Source organism: Tursiops truncatus, chromosome 20, assembly GCF_011762595.2.
Source record: "Tursiops truncatus isolate mTurTru1 chromosome 20, mTurTru1.mat.Y, whole genome shotgun sequence".
NCBI lineage: Eukaryota > Metazoa > Chordata > Mammalia > Artiodactyla > Delphinidae > Tursiops > Tursiops truncatus.
Window position 1 is genome coordinate 38620352 of NC_047053.1, and position 18800 is coordinate 38639151.

An 18800-nucleotide genomic window follows, 5' to 3' on the forward strand; every position below is an offset into this window, starting at 1 on the left:
GAATAACTCCTCCCTCCACCCACCACACCCGTCAGCACTGGGTCTCACCAAGCTTTGAAGTTTGTTGTTGTTTTCCAATTTCTGTCTTTTTGATCGTTGAAAAAGGCCTCTCTATTGCTTCAGTTTCCATTTCTTTATTCATGAGTAAGACTGACTATCCTTCCCTAAATTTTTAGTCCCTTCTTGTTTGGTTGGTTTTTTTAATTTAATTTTTATTTTATATTGGAGTAGAGTTGATTTACAATGTTGTGTTAGTTTCAGGTGTAAAGTGATTCAGTTATACATAAACATATATCCATTCTTTTTCAGATTCTTCTCCCATATAGGTATTATAGAATATTGAGTAGAGTTCCCTGTGCTTACTACTTACAGTAGTAAGTCCTTGTTGATTATCTACTTTATATATAGAAGTGTGTATCTGTTAACCCCAAACTCTAGATTGTCCCTCCCCCCTACATTTCCCCTTTGGTAACCATAAGTGTGTTTTCAAACTCTGTTTCTGTTTTCTAAATAAGTTCATTTGTATCATTTTTTTTAAGATGGAATGCTTCACGAATTTGGGTGTCATCCTTGCCCAGGGGCCATGCTAATCTTCTATTGTTCCAGTTGTAGTACGAGTTCTGCCAAAGCCAGCACCCTTCTTGTTTTTTATGAACCAGCTGTTCCTCGTCTACACCTTTTTTTTTTTTTTTTTCTGTGGGATCTTGTCCCTCCTGACGTGTGTGAGCTTTTGGTCAACGTGAGAAGGAGGCCTTTCCCACGTGGGTTGCAATGTCTTTTCCCAGCTGACCACTGGTCTTCCAACTTTGTTTACAGTGTTTTTTTCCCCAAACAAAACGATTTCCCTTAGGTCACATTTGCTAATTTTTTCTTTTATGCCTCTGGGCATAAAAGAAGCGCTCACTTTGGTGGCGATGTGAAAGCCGGAAGGGGGCCAAGGGCCAGCCCCGGAGCTAAAGGGATGGTCTGGGAGAGAGATGATGAGGGCAAGGATGGGACACAGTGGCCGACAGGGAGATGGACCTAAGCGGGGGAGGCGTCAGGATGAGTCTGCATTTTCGGGGTTGAGCAGGTGGGCAGGTAATATGCCACTGACTGGGTCCGAGAAGCCAGAGAGAAAAGCAGGGTTCAGAGGAAGAAATCAATTCACTGACCTCAAAGCACGTACCACCCTGTGTGGTCACACCTATTTCCTGTCTCCTCCTCCACTCAGGCAGGGACCCTGCCTCCTTTCTGTCCCCAGGAACAGACATAGCAAATGGTGCTTGATAACTGCAGAAATGTATGAATATGTGAATGACCTGAGTTCGAGGTGCCTCTGCCTGGGTGGAGATGCCAGGGTGTGGAAGGAGGCACTCACAACTGAAGGGACTTTCTCCTCCATAATCCCCCAACACCACCACCAAGGGACTGATGGGGCTGCCACCTCGTCTGAGCCAGCTGGACTTGGCTGGGTCCACCAACCGGCCACGTGGAAGCCTGTCACGCTTTGTGGCAGAAGACAAAGGGCTGCATTCGGTCCTGAAAACTCTAGCATCCACGGGCTTTGTGGTTGTGGCAGCTGGGGAAGCCTCCTGGGCGCCAGGCGAGGAAGTCCTCCACCTAGTGGCCAGCGAGGGAAGCGGGGAGACTCCCGAGGCAGAGCCCTGGGACTAGTTCCCTGGGGAACGTTCTAGAAAAGCTGGCTGGCCTCGAGGAAGGCTTCCAGGGCAGGTTAGGAGAGCCAGTCGCGTTTCTGGGTTGATTTCAAGGTCGCCACCTGGAGACAGGGGGTGCAAACACTGACCGGACAGCATCTGACCAGGGAGCAGAGGAAAGGGAGAAGGAGGACACTGGTGGGGCTCCCACCTCACGTGGTCGTCTCTTCTCACCCTTCTGCTCCGTAGCCCGCAAGGGGGAAGCCAGAATGCTTCCATCAGGACTGCAGGCCCGGGCGCTTTCCAAGAATGATCTAATCCTAGTTAAACCCCGGGCTCAAGACCGCGACAACTGGAGCCTCAAATCTGTAGCGGGAGCGCCCTCTGCTGGCCGCCCTGGGTCGCGCGCCTCTGCCAAGCAGTCCCGGGAGGTGGCACCTGCGACTAGCGTAGGGACCACGGGACTCAAGACATCTTCCACCTGCGCTTCACACCGGCGCCTTCTCCAAGGGCCTGGCTCCTCCTCACCGTCTTCAGCTCCTCTCCCTGTAGTCCCGTGACCCCCGTAGCACCAGGGGCCCCGGCTGGGCCATTGCGTCCATTCCAGGCCAATGGACATGAAATTCCTTGTTGAAGCTGGCCTGTGTATTGCATTATGCCTCTCCTCCCCTTGTTCTCCATCTCCAAAAAACCTTTCCCTGCCTCTGGCACAAAGCCCTCCTCCCGCAACCCCGTGCTTAGACCTTTCTATTAAATGGCTCACCCCAAAGGTACTTCTTACCGAGACTCCCCCAGCCCTGAGTGGGAGGGTCCCCGAGGACCCCCTTCATGTGGACCACCCCCTTCCTGCCTCCAGCTCCCTGGGGCAGCAGCTGCTGTGGGCTGGCTCCTGCTGGAGCGCCCCACGCAGAGTACGGCACCTGCTCCCTTCACAATAGATGGATCACGTCTGCGTGCAAAGCTCTGTGAGTGCCTGGTGTGCGCATGTGTCTGGGCGTGCCTTGCGCGTGCGTGCACAGCGAGTACGTGCACCTCTGTGGGGTCTGCAGAGAGACCTGGGTGGGGCTCCTACCCCGGGCGGCGGCGGCGCGGAGAGGGAGGAAGCCAGCGTCCCGCGCCCCCAGGAGGCAGCACTGAGCCGCCCTGGCCTCGCCGGCAGCCTAACAGGCAGAAAGAGCCCTGTGTCTCACCCACGGGGCCTGGAGAGAAGTGCTTCAGGTCTGCAAAGAGAGCAAGGGAATAACAGCCCAAAATCCCCATTGCGGGTCGTGGTGAGATGGGAGAGGGTGCTGTCAACGTTTCTAAGATCGGGTGGTGGGTTCACAGGTGTTTGTTGTCTTAATTCTTAAATCCTACCCATATTTTGTAGATATTATTTTGAATCCATTTGGTGGTACTTTTTTTCTTTCTAGTAAAGGTTGACCTCAGCTCTCTCTAGAACAGGGAAAGACCCCTTGCCCCTCTGAGTCAACTTCTGGGGCAAACATGAGCCTGGCAGCTCCTAGGGTCTCCCCAGACTCCTGGAGGGTTCCCTGGGGTTGACCTCCACCCTGGGGAAGGGGAGACGGAGCTTCTCCCACGGCCCTGGGTCCCCTGCCACCACCCTCCAGGATTAGCCACACCTTTACACGCAGCTTACACGCACATTCGCACGCCCATGGTCCCACGCTCACAGACTGACATATTCACACACTCACGCATTTACACACTCCCATTCACACTCTCCCACTCATACAACTTCATACCACACACTCACACGCATTCGTAGACTCTTACGCTCTCAGGCACATTCACATACACACACTCAGGCTCCCACCTTCACACACTCGCCCACAGCTTTCACATAGTCACACTCACACTCCTAGACTCACACGTTCATAATCACAGATGCACACGAACTCACACACTCATAGATCCATACACACTCGCACAGAGTATATGCACATTCACAGACACTCACAATCAGCTCTCACACACATTCACGCAGACTCACACACATTCACACTCACAGACTTGCACACCCACACGCCCATGCACACTCACCTGTATCCACACCCTCACACATGCATACAGACGTGCACAGCCTCACACTGATTCACATTCACAGACTCACACTTTTACACATTCATGGGCACTTTCACACTTGTGCACACACACTCACACAGCCTCTCACAGCTCGTCCTTTACCCACCCACTCACACAAAGCAGCCATTGCCATGCACACTGGCCCATTAACCTTGAGTCCTCCCCGTGGGGGGGTGGGGAGCTTCCACCCACCTTGCTCTCAGAGAGATTTCTGGAATCTGCCCAGGAGGCCCCAATCCCAAGGTAGAGGGGTGATTTTCCTCGGACTGGAGGCAGCAGAACCAGGGCCGGGATCACGTGACAGCCCTTTACAAGTCTGCAGGCCTCAGAGGAATTCCCCAAGCTGCCTGCACCCATTCACTAGTTCATTCTCTCACTCCCCGACCTCCATGAGGGAGAGCCCGGAGACGTGGCAGGGGACACACATGACAGTGGGCCCTGGTCTTAGGGGGCTCTGTCCCCGGGGGAGGCACCAGACGTCACAAGCTGGTTGAGCAGGTGGGGCCGTGGGAGCACCTAAGAGGGACCCCCGATGCAGCCCAAGAGGCAGGACAGCTGGGGCAGGTGTCTGAGCAGGGACCTGTATACATAAGGGTCACAGGTAGACACTAGCCTTCCTGGCAGGAGATTGGCGTGTGCAAAAGCCGGGGGGCCCCAGGGTCTGGCACCCTCAGGGAAGTGAGACACCTCGGATGGGGGGCGTTGGCTGGGGAGGCTGAGATGGGAGCTGGGCCTGGAGAGGCGGCCAGGGGCCCGCAGTGGAAGGCCCTGTATGCTCTGCTAAGGAGCACAGCCTCTCTCTTGAAGGCCACAGGGTTCCCTGATCAACCGTGAAGGACAGGCGAGGACAAAGCCTCTCTGCAGAGGCCAACAGTGTGTCCAGAACCTCTGGGAATGGCAGGTACCCTCAGCCCCTATCCCAGGAGGAGAGTTAGCCCAGAAACCCCATCCACTGGTTCAGGGAGCACCCCACAGGTGAGCTGCACGCTTCCCTAACGCATCAGAGCGCGACCCCAGTGAGTGACAGAGTCTGTCTGTGCAGAGGGTCAGAAACAAACGTGCAAACCAAAACCCTGGGAATCTTCAGGAAGAGTGGCCAGCTTCTCCCAAGCAGCCTGGCCCGGCTGAGCCACTGGCTCTAGCCCAGCAAGGAGTGAGGGGGTGTGGGGATGCCCCACGGGAGGGAGCAGGGGCTGGGGAGGCCAGCGGAGCAGAGCTGGGGACAGCATGGGGGAGGCACAGGGTCCTGGCTCCCCAGCCAGCGCCCATTCCTGTATGAGGAAGGGTGGAGCTGCTCCAGCCTACACGTTCCAGCTGCTGCCGCACCCTTCCAGCCTGTTCTCACCTGTTCCCACGGTTTCCCAGCCTGCCCCAGGCCCAGTTCTCAGTGCTAACTCCCAGAATCCTTCAGGGTTCAGAATCCAGCTAGAGAGACCCTGGTCTGAATGTCCAGAAATCCACCTCCACTGGGACAACTGCCTCCCCCCAACACAAACGTGTGCGCACACACACAGACACACATGCACACACACACCGAACCACCCTTAGCCCAAGGACACCGGGACACAGAGCTGGCTTTCAGGGGCCGAGGCACTTCCTTACACTGCAAACAGCACCACTCCCGGGGCCAAGTGCTACTCTAGAGGGTCCGCAGGAACAGGGTCACGCAGAACGCCAGCTCTAGGGCTCAGCCGTCGGAAGCCGGGGAGGGGGTAGCCTGAGGGGTGCTCAGTGATGGGCTAGATGGGGTAGAGGCTGTGCCCACCTGCTCCCCCCTCCCCTGGCCCAGGCCCCCTGGTCGCCTGGCACTCAGCCTGCTGCCTCTCCAAGTGACATGCTGAGTTGACATTTCAGCTTGTCCCCTGCCCCTCCTCCGACAGCCCCGGTGTCACCCTTCCCGACCTTCCGTGCAGGACAGTATTCCCACGCCCACTCTGGGCTCGGGGCCAGGGCCCATTGGTTGCCACCAAGGCCTGGGAAGTGGTTTCTGCAGCCCAAGCAGCCCTGGGCCTGCCCAGGAAACAGCCCGGCCCTGCCTGCTGCGGAGACATGACGGAGGCGACCAGCCCGGGCCCCGCGGGCTGAACTCAGAACTGCTGAGGCCGTAGAACTGGGTGACTCGGGAAGGCAAGTGGCGTCTGGCAGCCATTCGCTGGAGTAAATGAAATGCCAGCTCTCCCAGCAGCCCTCAGAGGAAGTGGGGAACCGTGGACAGGGTCCCCAGAGCCCAGATTTGAGGTTACCTCCCCTACCCCCGGGCAGGGGCCTGGCCTGACCCACAGAGGCTGGTGGGGAAACCGCAGAGCTGGGGTGGAGGGTCCCCCGTGGGGAAGGGGTGGTGGCCCAGCACAGCCCATCTCAGGTCTCAGTCTCAAGGTCACAGTCCGCCCACCAAGAGCCCAGGGGCCTCACATTCCCCCCCGACACCAGCCTGCACCCCACCCAGCAGGTAGGTAGGGGGGTCTGTCCTCCTTTGACAGGAGAGGAAACTGAGGCCCGGAGAAAGGAGGTGGACTGTGGCAACGTTTCACAAAGGAGAGGTGGGGACTGGCCTTGACCAACCCCTGCGTGGATCCCTAGCAGACCCCTGCCCTGCAGAGAGCCCGGCGGGCACGCGGAGGAAGCAGGGAGGGGCAAGCTATAGGCAGCCCCCAGAGCTGGAGCCCCCGTGGACACAGGGCCCCCCTCAGAGCCTCCGCCCCGGCACCGCACCTGGCACCTAGGGTTCCAAGCTGCTGAGGACAAAGGCCTCCCTGAGAGACTGGGCGCTACAAACAGGATGAGCCCCCTGCTGCTCCCTGGCCTTGGAGGGGCCCTCGTCACCCCCCAGCTGTCGGAACACGCTTCGCCCTTCCACCAGCACTGGCTGAGCCATGAGCGGGACCAAGGCCCAAACCGCAGGTGGGCGGCATAAGCCTCAGCGTCCAGGTCTCCAAGCGCAGAGGCAAAAGGGGGGCCTGAGGAGGGGCTGAGCAGTGGGCACCCCAATGCCCGGGCCATGGTGGGGGGCTGGGGCTCCAGCAGGATCCCCCCCCCCCGCAGGTATGTGCAAGGCAAGCACACACCCCGGTCCAGGCGGGGTCCCTACAAGGCCAAGGTCATGGTGCTGAGCTGCCTCTGGGGCAGGCGGGGGCCTGGGCAGGGCCCAGGACTCATAGCTTGGCCAAGCCCAGACGCACCCAGCTTGTAAGGAATGTGGACCCCGCCTGGGCTGGCCCTGGGAAAGCTGCCACCCCCCGTGGCTCCTGCCCAGCCCTGACTCAGCCTGGGTGGGCCGTGGGTGTGGAAGATGCAGCCTCAGCAGGACCCAGTCTCCCCAGCCCCACCCTCCCCTCTGGCCCACCGGGGACTGAAGCAGGGTACAGGGCCTGACAGAGGGGCCGAGAACTGGAACGGCACACACGGGGTCTCAGGACTTGGGAGACAGCCGGGACACAGATCTGACTTGCCCTTCCCTGCACTGCCCAGGGCATGCCTGCATCAGATTCCCCCAAACATCAGAGAGCAAGGCATTCTAAACACAGTGGTCTGGCCCCTAGGACCCGAGCCCTCTAGCACGGGCATCTCACATCCCTGAGTCTCAGTTTCCTCATCCATAAAGGGGGGCCAGTGATGGTTCCTCCCCACAGAGCCAGGCAGAGGTGGTGGGAGAAGTTTCTGCTTAACCTGCAAACATTGGACCAGCAGTTTCAATTGATCACAGCTCTGACCAGGCCTGGTAACTTGGGGAAGGGCCCATCAGCTCTGGGGTGGCACCCCCAACCCAGGGAAGAGAAGCAGAAAGACCCTCGGGTTCCATCACTCCCTAAGTGGCAGAGGCATTCACCAGGGAGGCCCGGTGAGCCCTGTGCCCCACAGCTGGGTGACTCCATCTGTCCTCTGTCTCTGTCGCCCATATGGATGTTCCCGAACTCCCCAGGACAGAGGCTGGGACTCCCCACTGAGACCCGGAGCTCCCAAGGTCTGGGGCCATGTTCCTCCCTGACGGGGGCTCCCCAGGGACAGACACCCCATCTGCCTGTATCGCCCCACAATCCCAAGCCCTGGGCCACAGAAACCAAAGGCCAGTGAAGGTCAGAAAAACTGTCCTTCCCCTCTCCAGCGCCATCCCAGCTTCCCCAGGCCCTGACCCCCTCTGCTCACCCACCCAAGCAGCCCCAAACGTGGGGCTGGACCGGCCTCCCAGTGCCCCTGCCCCAACCTGGGGGCTGGTGAATGTCCCATCCCTCCCCTGCTGCCCCCCAGCCAGAACAGAGGGACCCTCTCATACCCTCCCTCCCTGAGCCCTTCCCACAGCCCAGCTGGCCCAGGAGGACTCTCTTGCTTAGACCCACACTTCCCCCTGTGATGTACCTGGCCCGTCTCTGCCTTCCACACACTACCAAGTCTGAAGGGCTGAGGTTGGGGCCACACCACCCAAGGCTGCTGGGACAACAGCCCTGGCTCCCCTGAGCTTGAGAAGGGAGGGAAGGGTCTCTAGGCCCAGAGACCCTGCTGCCCTCTCCCCCCACCCTGCCTGCCTCCCCCCTCCCCTAGCCAGGCTTCTCCCTGACCAGGCACAAAGGCCCAGGTTCGGGTGTGACCTTGGCAGGGCAACGAGTCTGTATTGTTGGGTGTTGTGCCTCCATTACCAAGGAGAGAGGCTGGGGCTGGCTCCCTGCCATGTTTGGGCCCCAGGCTGAATGCATGGGTGGGGAGGGAAGGCAGAGGATTTGGGGTGTGAGCTCAGTGCCCGCTCCCAGGGCCTGCGGGCAGGGAGGGCTGCCTGGGATTCTAAGCCACCTGGGCTGATTCAGACTTGCTCCCACCCTACCTTTCTGCCAGCTCTGGGAGGCACCAGGCCAGGTGGAACCGGGCGAGGGAAGGGCTGGCTCCCCTGCTGCTCAGATGGGGGCAGGGGGCCCCACACAGCAGGCACTGCCATGTCCCGACCCCCAGGACTGACTTTGCACCGCCCAGGACTCAGGCCACCTGGGAGAGGATCCCAGGACTCCAGGTCAAGTCACCACCCCTCTTCGACCTCAGTTTCCCCATCTGTAAAGTGTCAGGAGCTGGCCTGGGCGGTCCCTGAGAAGCCTCCCTAGTTCTGTTTGCCCACCATGAGCTGGGCCGGCTTGAGCCGGGAGGCGGAGGGGATCGCGGCCGGCTGGATTTCTGCAGGCCTCTGCCCATCCTGGGGCTGGCACACCTGAGTGCCAACGGGTGGCTGAGGGCAGGAGCCCAGGGCTGTGGCCAGAAATGGTGTCAGAGGGGAGGGGGCCTCCCTGTCCCTCGCCCGACGGCTAGGGCTACCCTTTCTCCCTCTCCCAGCAATGACCAGGCAACAGCTGAAAGAACCTCGGCCTGACCTCCAGTGACGCCTCACCAGCTCCCAGCCCCTCAGACAAAAGGCAGCTTCAATTGTTAGAACATGCGTTGAGGCCTGACTGTGTGTCTGACTCTGTGCTCAAGGCTGGGAGGCCGGACCGAGGCCCCATCCCAGCGCCAGGGACACAGCCATGGTGCAGGAGGCCACAGGCACCACGGAGCAGCCCATGGGGACAGAGCAGGGCAGGCCTGGGGGGAGGGGGAGGGGGAGCTGAGGCAGAGGAAGGAGGGGAAGGGGCTTAGGGAGGCAGACAGTCAGCCGCGCCGCAAAGAACACGATGAGCGTGGGCATTTGGGGGTGGGACGGTGGAGGTGAGGCCAAGACATCAGCAGGCAGTCGGAGAGCTGGTCTCCAAGGGCCTTGTGACCAGGCTGAGACACTGAGAATGGGGATCATCGCAGGGGGAGGGGAAGGACCTGGCCCCAGGAGGTGGGGACCCACCTCCCCACAAGCAGACACCATCTCTGGGCCCTGACCGAGGCTCTAGACACCACGCGGAAATCCCGAAACCTAGGTCTTTGCTTTGGATAAACACATGAGCTAAGGCCCATCTAACCCAGACCCGCCCTCCAAAGCCTTAATTTGGCAAAACAGAGAGAAAAGAGGCTCGTTTGTGCAAGTGCGCCAGCTGCTGGACCACTGGGCTGCTGGAGGTGGGGCAACCACGGGGCTGACGTGGCTGGAAGCAGAGGGTCCTGGGCAGGGACGGCCCCAGGCTGGAAGGGGAGCCAGCGACTACACTCAAATGCCCGCGGGGCTGGGCCCCCAGGGGTGGACAGTGCAGGGGGCTGGGCCCCCAGGGGTGGACAGTGCAGGGGGCTGGGCCCTCAGGGGTGGACAGTGCAGGGGGCTGGGCCCCCAGGGGTGGACAGTGCAGGGGGCTGGGCCCCCAGGGGTGGACAGTGCAGGGGGCTGGGCCCCCAGGGAATGGAGACCCCCGGGAGCAGCCGTCCCCGTTTGCTGCTGGCAGAGAGGATCCCAAAGAGGCCAGACCTCTGCCTGCTCAGGAAGCTGGAACACAGGATTTGATCGCGAGGCCTCTGATCTTTTAAACGTAGACACTGATTCCAAAATGACACCGCAGGCAGGTCAAACAGAGCGTGTGCCTGAGAGAGCCTCAGAGTTCTGGGGGCCTGAGGGACTATGGAACAAAATGGCCCCCCGACAAAGGAGTCAACTGAGACCCATAGAAGAAGGACCAGGCCTGCAGACAGTTAGGACCAAGTCAGGCCAAAGCCAAGGCCCCTGACTCTCCCATGCTCCCCCGGCACCTCCACCCACCTCCCAGAGGAACCCTGGGAAAAGCAGCACACACCTCTCCACCCCTCGCCTGCCCCCGCCGTGCAGACCCACCCAGCTGAGGGGCAAGGGCCGTGTGGCCCCTCACTAGCCATCCCCCCTCCCCAGCAGGCCTTTGACCCCACACTTCCGGCTCCCAAGGTCTCCCACACTCCTCAGACCCCACAGCTGCAGAATTGCTCTCCCACTCTACGGAAAAGGGAAACCGAGGCCAGCGAGGCCAGATCATGGCCCAAAGTTCCTCTATGACAAGTTCCAGCCAGTGGGGAGGGGATCTGTGTCTGCTTGTAAGTCCCTGTAACTCAGGCACCGCCGGCAGGCCCCAACTTGCAGGGCAGGGTGAGCAGGGCTGAGTCAGAAGCAGGGCCGGGCAGGTTCAGAGCAGCCTGAGCACAGAGCCAAGTGCAGAGACGCCAGCCTCAGCCTCCCCTGCTGGAGACTGAAGTGGGGGCTGAGCAGGGGCCAGGCACCCTTAGGGTCAGGGGTGAATGCACAGCACCAGAGCAGGCGCCGGCCCCGGCTAGAGAGAGCAGGGTGCTGAGGGCCCAGAGTGTCAGTGGTTCCCACACCGGGGCCCCTCTCTCCTCTGGTGCTTTCTGCCATCCCATCCCTTAGCCCACTTCTAACCCTGGGCCACAGCCAGGGGTTTTAATGCTGGCCTTTGCGGGGCGGTGGGGGGGAGTAAGGAGAACTACCCCCATACACGTGTTGCCTGGTGCCCCAGGGCCTCGTGGGCCAGCCCGGGGGTCTTGAGGAGCCCCATTCACGCTGGGATGTTCAGCGCCTGCTCGGTGCCGGGTCCCAGGCCAGGAGACACAGAGGAACAGGCCTCGGCCTGATGTCAGGGTGTCCCAGCCCCGGGGGAGAAGAGGGCAAGAGAAAACTAAAATCCCACGGAGCAGCTAGGGCCTATCAGCCGTGAAGGGCAGGCAGGGGGAGAGAAGCGCGCCTAGCAGCTCATATGCACAGGATTCATCTCGGCATTCAGTCTGGGCTTTTTGCAACTTTGTGTCTGTACACAGAAAAATGCACGAACGGAGCAGTAGTTCATCAAGTGATCCCTCCATGTGCTACCATTACACATTAAAATTACCTGTTAAGATACGAAAATGCAAATGGATCTTAACAAAAACTTTCCTTTTTTAAGGACGTGAAAAGCAAAGTGGGAGGATTTAGAATGCTACAATTTAGTTCCTAAAATACAGACATATTTTGAATATAAATGATCTGAGGGGCAGACATAGTGTAGGTGCTTGGTCCAGAAAGTGAATTTTTATAATTCATATTATCGCCATACTTCTTACATAGTAAATACAAAATAAATGTTGAATAAATCAGAAGGAAGGAAGGAAGAAAGGAAGGAAGGAAGGAAGGAAGGAAGGAAGGAAGGAAGGAAGGAAGGAAGGGAGAGAGAGAGAAAGAAAGAAAGAAAGAAAGAAAGAAAGAAAGAAAGAAAGAAAGAAAGAAAGAAAGAAAGAAAGAAAGGAAGAAAGAAAGGAAGAAAGAAAGGCAGAAAGAAAGAAAGAAAAAGGAAGGAAAGAAGAAAGGAAGAAAGAAAGAAAAAAAGAAAAATGCATGTGTAATCCCTGTGCAGCTCGGTGAATTTTCACACAGTGAAACCAGCACCCGTATAACCAACACCCAGATCACAGTGACTTGAGTATCTCCCAGAGCTCCCACCCACCCCCACCCCGAGCTCCCTTCCAGGTACTAACCACCCCCCAGGGGAACCATTACATCTAACAGCAGAGACTCATAGGACCTGCTTTCATGCTTTATATAATTGGACTCATAACACAAGCTCCTTTTATGTCTTCTTGCTGAACATTACATCTGCAAGGTTCTCTCACTGCTGGAGAGAATCCTGTTGTGTGAACAGATGTGTAGGATGGTGACAGGGACGTGGGAAAGGACATTCCAGGCAGGGGAACTTGGGGGACGAAGGCAGGGTGGTGAGAAACAGCCCAGGCCCCAACCTTGCTCCCACAGCAAGTATCTGGAGCTTGGAGGACCTCGCCGGTGCCCCTCCTCACCCAAAGAGGGTCACTGCTTACCACCAGACCAGCTCCCAGGATGGGCATCAGCCAGGAGCCAGGCCTGAGTCTGCAGCCCAAGACCTCCCCAAAACTCCCGGCTCTGTTCCCTGTCCACCGCCTCCCAAATCCAGTCTGCTCCCCTCCCCCACCACCATGTAATCTGCAAGAAGAGGAAAGGCACCAGATATGCTCATTGTATGCAAATAATATGCAAATGAACTAGACTCCCTGGGTCAGCTTGGACAGTGAGTGACCAGAGCAAGGGGACAGCAGACCTTCAAACTCCAAGGGGATAGACCACCCCCAGCACTGTCTCAGTCCTCCCACTAGTTCCTAGAATACATAGCCCTCACCCCCAAACCTTCACCCCGAAGCTCCAGTCTCCTGCTCTTCCCTTCACCTACTGGTTCAACTTTGAGTCACAGGGGGGCTGCAGGATGGAGGCCTTGAGGTGGGCTCAGCCCCTGCCTTCCAGGAGCTCACAGTCTATCTGGGAAGTGGACACAGACACAGCCACCACTCCCCAGTAGAGAGCCGGGCTCAGGACAGCGCTTCTCAGCCTTGAAATTACCTGGGGACTTGGGAACTCAGTAGTTCTGGGTGTGGCCCGAGACTCTGCATTTCTGGCCAGCTCCCAGGGGATATTGATGTTCCTGGTCCCAGGCCACTCTGCAAGCACCCAGGAGTATAGAGGTGTGTGCACAGTGCCCCTGGGAACACGAGGGGGCTGGGAGAAAAGCAGGTAGAAGAGCTGTTAGGAACCAGCAGGCCAGGCTCAAATCTCAGCCCTGTCCTGATTTGCAGTGGGCACGTGTCTCCCCAACCCAGAGCTCGGGGTCCTGAGCTGAAAGATGCCCATGGATAACAACTGCCCCCACCTCACCAGGTTCCCGAGGCTTCAGTGAAACAGGACTTGTCAAGGGCCTCCGTGAAGCCTGGCACATTGCAAGTGCTTGATAATTGGGAGACATTAAAAAAAAAAAAAATCCAAGGTTGACTAGGAAAGGGCATGGGGAAGATTTGGGGGTGAAGGAAATGTTCTCTATCTTGATTGGGGTGGTGGTCCTTTGGGTACACGCATTTGTCAAAACTCATGAACTCTGGGACCTCCCTGGTGGTCCGGTGTTTAAGAATCCCTCTTGCAATGCAGGGAACGCCGGTTTGATCCCTGGTCCGGGAACTAAGATCTCACATGCCACAGGGCAACTAAATCCTCGCACCACAACTAGGGAGAAGCCCACACACTGCAAAGAAGATGCCGCGTGCCGCAACTAAGACCCTACACAGCCAATAAATAAATAAATAAATAAACTCATGGACTCTGCACTTAAAATGGGTGAATACTTCAATTAAAGTTGAATTAAATACTTCAATTGAATACTTCAATTGAACTTCAATTGAATACTTCAATTAAAGTTGAATTTTTACAAAGAGAGAAATGAGATTGGGACTTGCAAGGTGAAAAGGACAGGGGTTTCATTAGAAAGAGAGAACTGCCCAGGTGGAGGCATGGAGGTGGGAAAATGCAGCCACAGGAAGAAGGGGAGGAGACAGGTCTCCCTCACTGAGCACTTCTGTGAGGGGTGGAGGAGAGCCAAGACCAAAACTGGGAGGAGAGCGTCCTGACTCCCTCCAAGGGCTGCTGGAGACCAGGGTCCATGGAGCCCCTGCTGAGTGTTTCCGGGTGGCTGACATCAGTGACCCCTCATTGAGCACCTACTGTACGCCAGGCACTGGTTTGGGACTTAACCTAGATCAGGGCTCACCTGATCCCTTCCCAAGAACTAAAAATAGTTATTACATATTTAAGTCATTTTTTTTAAAGTAAAAGAACAACATTCCATGACACGAGAAAATTGTACAAAATTCAAATTTTGACGTCCAATAGTAAAGATGTATTGGAACACGGCCACGCCCATTTGTCCATGGGTTGTTTCACACTCCAAGGACAGAATTGAGTAGTTGTGACAGAGACCAAATGCCAGCAAAACCTAAAATATTTACCATCTGGCCCTTTACAAAACAGTTTGCCTCTTAAGCCTACAAAGTAGAGGTTAAGACCGCACTGTACGAATGAGGAAGAATGAGGGCGCTACGCAGGCTTCCTCCGTTGCTGAGGTTCGGACCTGCCCCCAACTCCAGGCAGGGCTGACCCCGCCTCCCTAGCCCTGCTGGCAAACCCGACCCACCTCCTCCGAGCACCCGGCAGAGCAGCAGCGTCCCCTGCCGGCGGTCGGAGGTTGGACGGCGCGAGCCGAGCCCCGACTCTTGGCGTCTGCCGCCACCTGGTGGCCTTCTTCGGAAGTGCAGCTAGGGGCCCCGGCGGATGGGGTCCGAGGGAAGGCGGGGCCCGTGCAGATAGGTGTAGCAATGACCGAGGCCAACCGGCAAACTATTCAGGCAGAGATTGAAGCCTTCAAGCTAGTGTCCACTGAAAACGTTTCACCTCGTTCCTGCTTATTTGATGGGTGAGAGTACATGTGACAGTGCCTAGCAGGATGCCTAGATGCTTAAAAACGTCAGGTGTTGACTGTGGCTCTCAGTCTCCACTTCCTGCGGGGGTGGGGGGAGCAAGAGCTGCGGCCAGAGGATGATTGGAAGGGACTTGAAAGATCTTGAACTGACCCAAGTCCCCCACCCATGCACTGGGCTTTGCATGCTTCTTTCATTCTTTCTTACCTTCATTCATTATTCATTCATTCTTCCAAGAAAACTTTCTTGAGCACCAAACGAGGCAATGCCCTGATAACAAGACAGTGTCCTTGCCACGTGCATCTGATAGTCCAGTGGGAAAGGCTATTACCCGATAATTTCAGTAAGGCATGAGGAGACATATTGAAGGGAAGCAGAGAAGCCTAAACCAGCAGGGCAGCACACAAGACTTTGGGGAAGGCTTCAAGTGGCCCAAAGATGGGTGAGTGCATGTGCAAAGGCCCAGAGGTGAGTGTGCCCAGCAGGTTGCTGAAAGAAGGCCTGAGAGGCAGGAACACAGAGAGCAGCCGGGCAAGGACACAAGACGAGGCTGGAGGGAGAAGCGGACTGTGCCAGGCAGAGCCTCCACTGCTGGGTGGATGCATCAGGGTCAACGGGCAGCCCCTGCAAGGTCTGGGAAGAGGCAGGGCACTTCTGTTCCTCAGGCTCACCCATTCCATGACTGGGCAGTTCTGATCGCTGGAAAGTTATTCATTCTGGGGTGAAGCAGCCAGCTGTAAGCTCCCCCTGCCCACAGGCTCCTGTCCTGCTCAGGACATGCACAGGTGGAGTGGCCTCCCTGCCCCCAGGACAGCCTCTCACTCCCTCACAGCCTCACTGGCTGTTCCCTGACAAAGGCAGCCTCACAGGGCAGGCGGGAAGGAGCTCTGGAACCAGGCTCCAGGTGCAAATCCCAGCTCATCCCCTTAACGGCTGTGTAACCCTGGGCCTCTTACCTAACCTCTGTGAACCTCGATTCTCTCCTCTGTGAAAGAGGCATAACACTGCTCACCTCAGAGTGGGTGCACTTGCGAGGGATGGAGGTAAGAAGTACTCCCCGCCCTCGGTGTGCCCCCAGGGCCCTGGGCTGACCTGTGACATGGGTCTTAGGTGTCGGTCATCAGTGAGCACTCCTCGTTTGCCACTTCACTCCCAGTACAGTGCTTGCCACCTCATGGGTGCTCAATAATTTTAGCTGGATGAATGAATAAATGAGTAAATGAATGATCACCGTGCTGATTACATGCAAACCCACAATTGCCACTCGGGACACAGGACAGCACAATTACGAACGGTGACACAGCTCCCCAGCTGAACCAGCAGTACCCTCGCCCCTATCACATCCCTGGTGAAGGTGCAGAGGCCCAAAGCTCGGAAGACAAACCCACTCAATTAAGAAGTGGAGAAGGGCTTCCCTGGTGGCACAGTGGTTGAGAGTCCGCCTGCCGATGTAGGGGACACGGGTTCGTGCCCCGGTCCGGGAAGATCCCACATGCCGCGGAGCAGCTAGGCCCGTGAGCCATGGCCGCTGGGTCTGCGCGTCCGGAGCCTGTGCTCCGCAACAGGAGAGGCCACAACAGTGAGAGGCCCGCGTACCACAAAAAAAAAAAAAAAAAAGTAGTGGAGGAAACTCAAGACTGAGCCCTGCGTGCTCGCGGCGCCCTCTGTTGGACAGACCCATCATTGCGCGCCGCGGGAGGGGGTGGGGGACACGCAGTCCTTACCCCCGCCCCGCCCCCTCCTCCACTCTATCCCCGCGAACCCCTGGGGATAGCCCCGCCCCTTCCTCACACACCCCGTCGCCCAGGGAAGCCCCAGAGTGTACCTGACCCTCCGCAGACATCTTTGTCCTTCCTCTCGCCTCTCCCCTGCGCCCTCGGCAAGCACATTTCAGGCATTCCTAAATCCCCGCTATCCCGCCCCCGCTCTCTCAGTTGGTCTCAATTGTCAAATGTTGGAGCGGAAAAGGACTTTAATAATGATAGTAAATTATTAAAGTCCCTCTCTGCTCCAACATCGCCCCTCTTCTGGGCCACACAGAATCCCAGAAAGGGGGAGAATGTGGTGACCGTCAGGTCATTAGTGCAACCATCATTTCGCCTTCGGGAAAATCGGGGCAGGGGGAGGAGACTTCGTGGGCATTTGCCGCGAGCTGGACTCTATGATCGGCCCTTTCCTGGTACAAAGACACTTGCCCGAGGCCGCGGTGCAGAACCAGGACCCAAACCTGCCACTCCCTCCCTGCCTGGTACTCCTTCCATCCTACCGGGATCTCTCTTGGAAAAGGGACCTTGGAAGAGGGCGGTACAGGAAACACACGCACACACTCACTGTAGGCCTCCAACTGGTGTGCCCACCCCAGACCTAACGCCCCCACCCCTAGGGAGAGGACTCTCTTCCACACACCTCGAGGGAACCGAGTAACCTTTCAGGGCTTTGGATGCTGGGAAGGTAGTAGGAACAAGGGGGGCGGGGGCGGGAACCGGCGGGAACCTCACCTGTTCTGAAGCCCGGTCTATGCTGCCATCTTGTGGCCTTAGCAGGAAGTGCGCCTGTTCCGCCGCTCTGCGTCCGTCCTGTAATGTTCCAAGTTAACACGGGTTGAGCGAAACTGAACAGTATGCTCCGGCTCGCAGGGACATAGAAAGGAACAAGGCACAGCCTTGAAAAGCCCGTTCCTTTACAGTTCATTTAAAGCTTACAGTCTGGCCGGGTGGCCTCCAAGTGACATGGTCCAAAACTCAACTCAGAGCCAGATACCAAAATAGAAGGTCTGCAAAAGGTTCCAAAAGACGGAGAGGCATCAGAAAAGTGATGTTGAAGCTGGGCGTTAAAGGGCAGGTAGAACTGGGGGCAAGAGAAGATGAAAGAAGACACTCCAGGTGAAGGGACCAGCCTGAGCAAAGGTACAGAGGCAGGAAAACATCGGTTCTAAGGAATCCAGTTTGTCCCAAGACTAGGTCAGATGTAAGCCATTGAGGGCGAGATCATTTGGGAGCCTAACGGGCAAAGCTGAGTTTGTACTTAAATCCTTATGCAGTGAGGAACCAGCAAAAGTCTCTGAGCAGGGGCACAGCTCTGTCAGGGATCTCTCCAGGAATAAAAGCATAGGAGCTGCAGAGGAGGGGAGTGAACAGGGCAGACAGGAGAGAAGTTTGGGGCAGCTGAGAGGCTGCTGGGCAAAGAGAACAGATGAAGAACACGCAGCGCTGATGGTGGTACTACTGAGAGTGCTGACAAGCCAGGGCCACCAGGAGAGACGAGGACTTCAGCTCGAGTTGCTCTCGGTGAAGACGTCCTTCACGCAACTAGAAGTAATAAATTAATAAAAGTGGAAGCAGTAACACTCGCTCACATGTGTGCAGACTACATAGTAAAGAAAGCACTTTAACTCATGCATGCCTTTGACTAGTATTTATTGAGCCCCTACTATGCACCAGGTCCTGTGCTAAATGGTTTGGGATCCATCAGTAAAGGGTGGTTGATTCCAGTAGGGGAGACAGACATTAACAGCCCTAATAAATACATAAAGTACATGGTGTTCTAGAAGGTGCTATGGGAAAAAAGGAGCCGTCATGCAGGGAAAGGAGTATGGGAGGACTGGGTGGAGAGCTGCAATTTAAAACAAGGGGTGGGGGGGGAGGGGGGTCCAAGAGGGAGGGGATGTGTTTATGCATATGGCTGATTCCCTTCGTTGTGCAGCAGAAATTAACACAACATTGTAAAGCAATTATACTCCAATTTTAAAAAAGTAAAATTTAATTTAAAAAAATATAAATAAATAAAACAGGGTGGTCAAGAAAGGAGCCATTTAAGCAAAACCTCGAGAGGAAGGGTAGCAGGGAATCTTAAAAAAAAAACAAACACAAGTGAACTTTTTTCCAAAACAGAAAGAGACTCACA

General features: G+C 56.7%; 1 non-coding gene across 1 annotated transcript; it reads right to left on the bottom strand.

Annotated features, from left to right (window-relative positions):
• Positions 1-533: 533 nt before the first annotated feature.
• On the bottom strand, positions 534-636 carry LOC117309834 (U6 spliceosomal RNA). The gene has a single exon (XR_004524124.1). It is a non-coding gene; the product is annotated as a U6 spliceosomal RNA (small nuclear RNA).
• Positions 637-18800: the final 18164 nt, after the last annotated feature.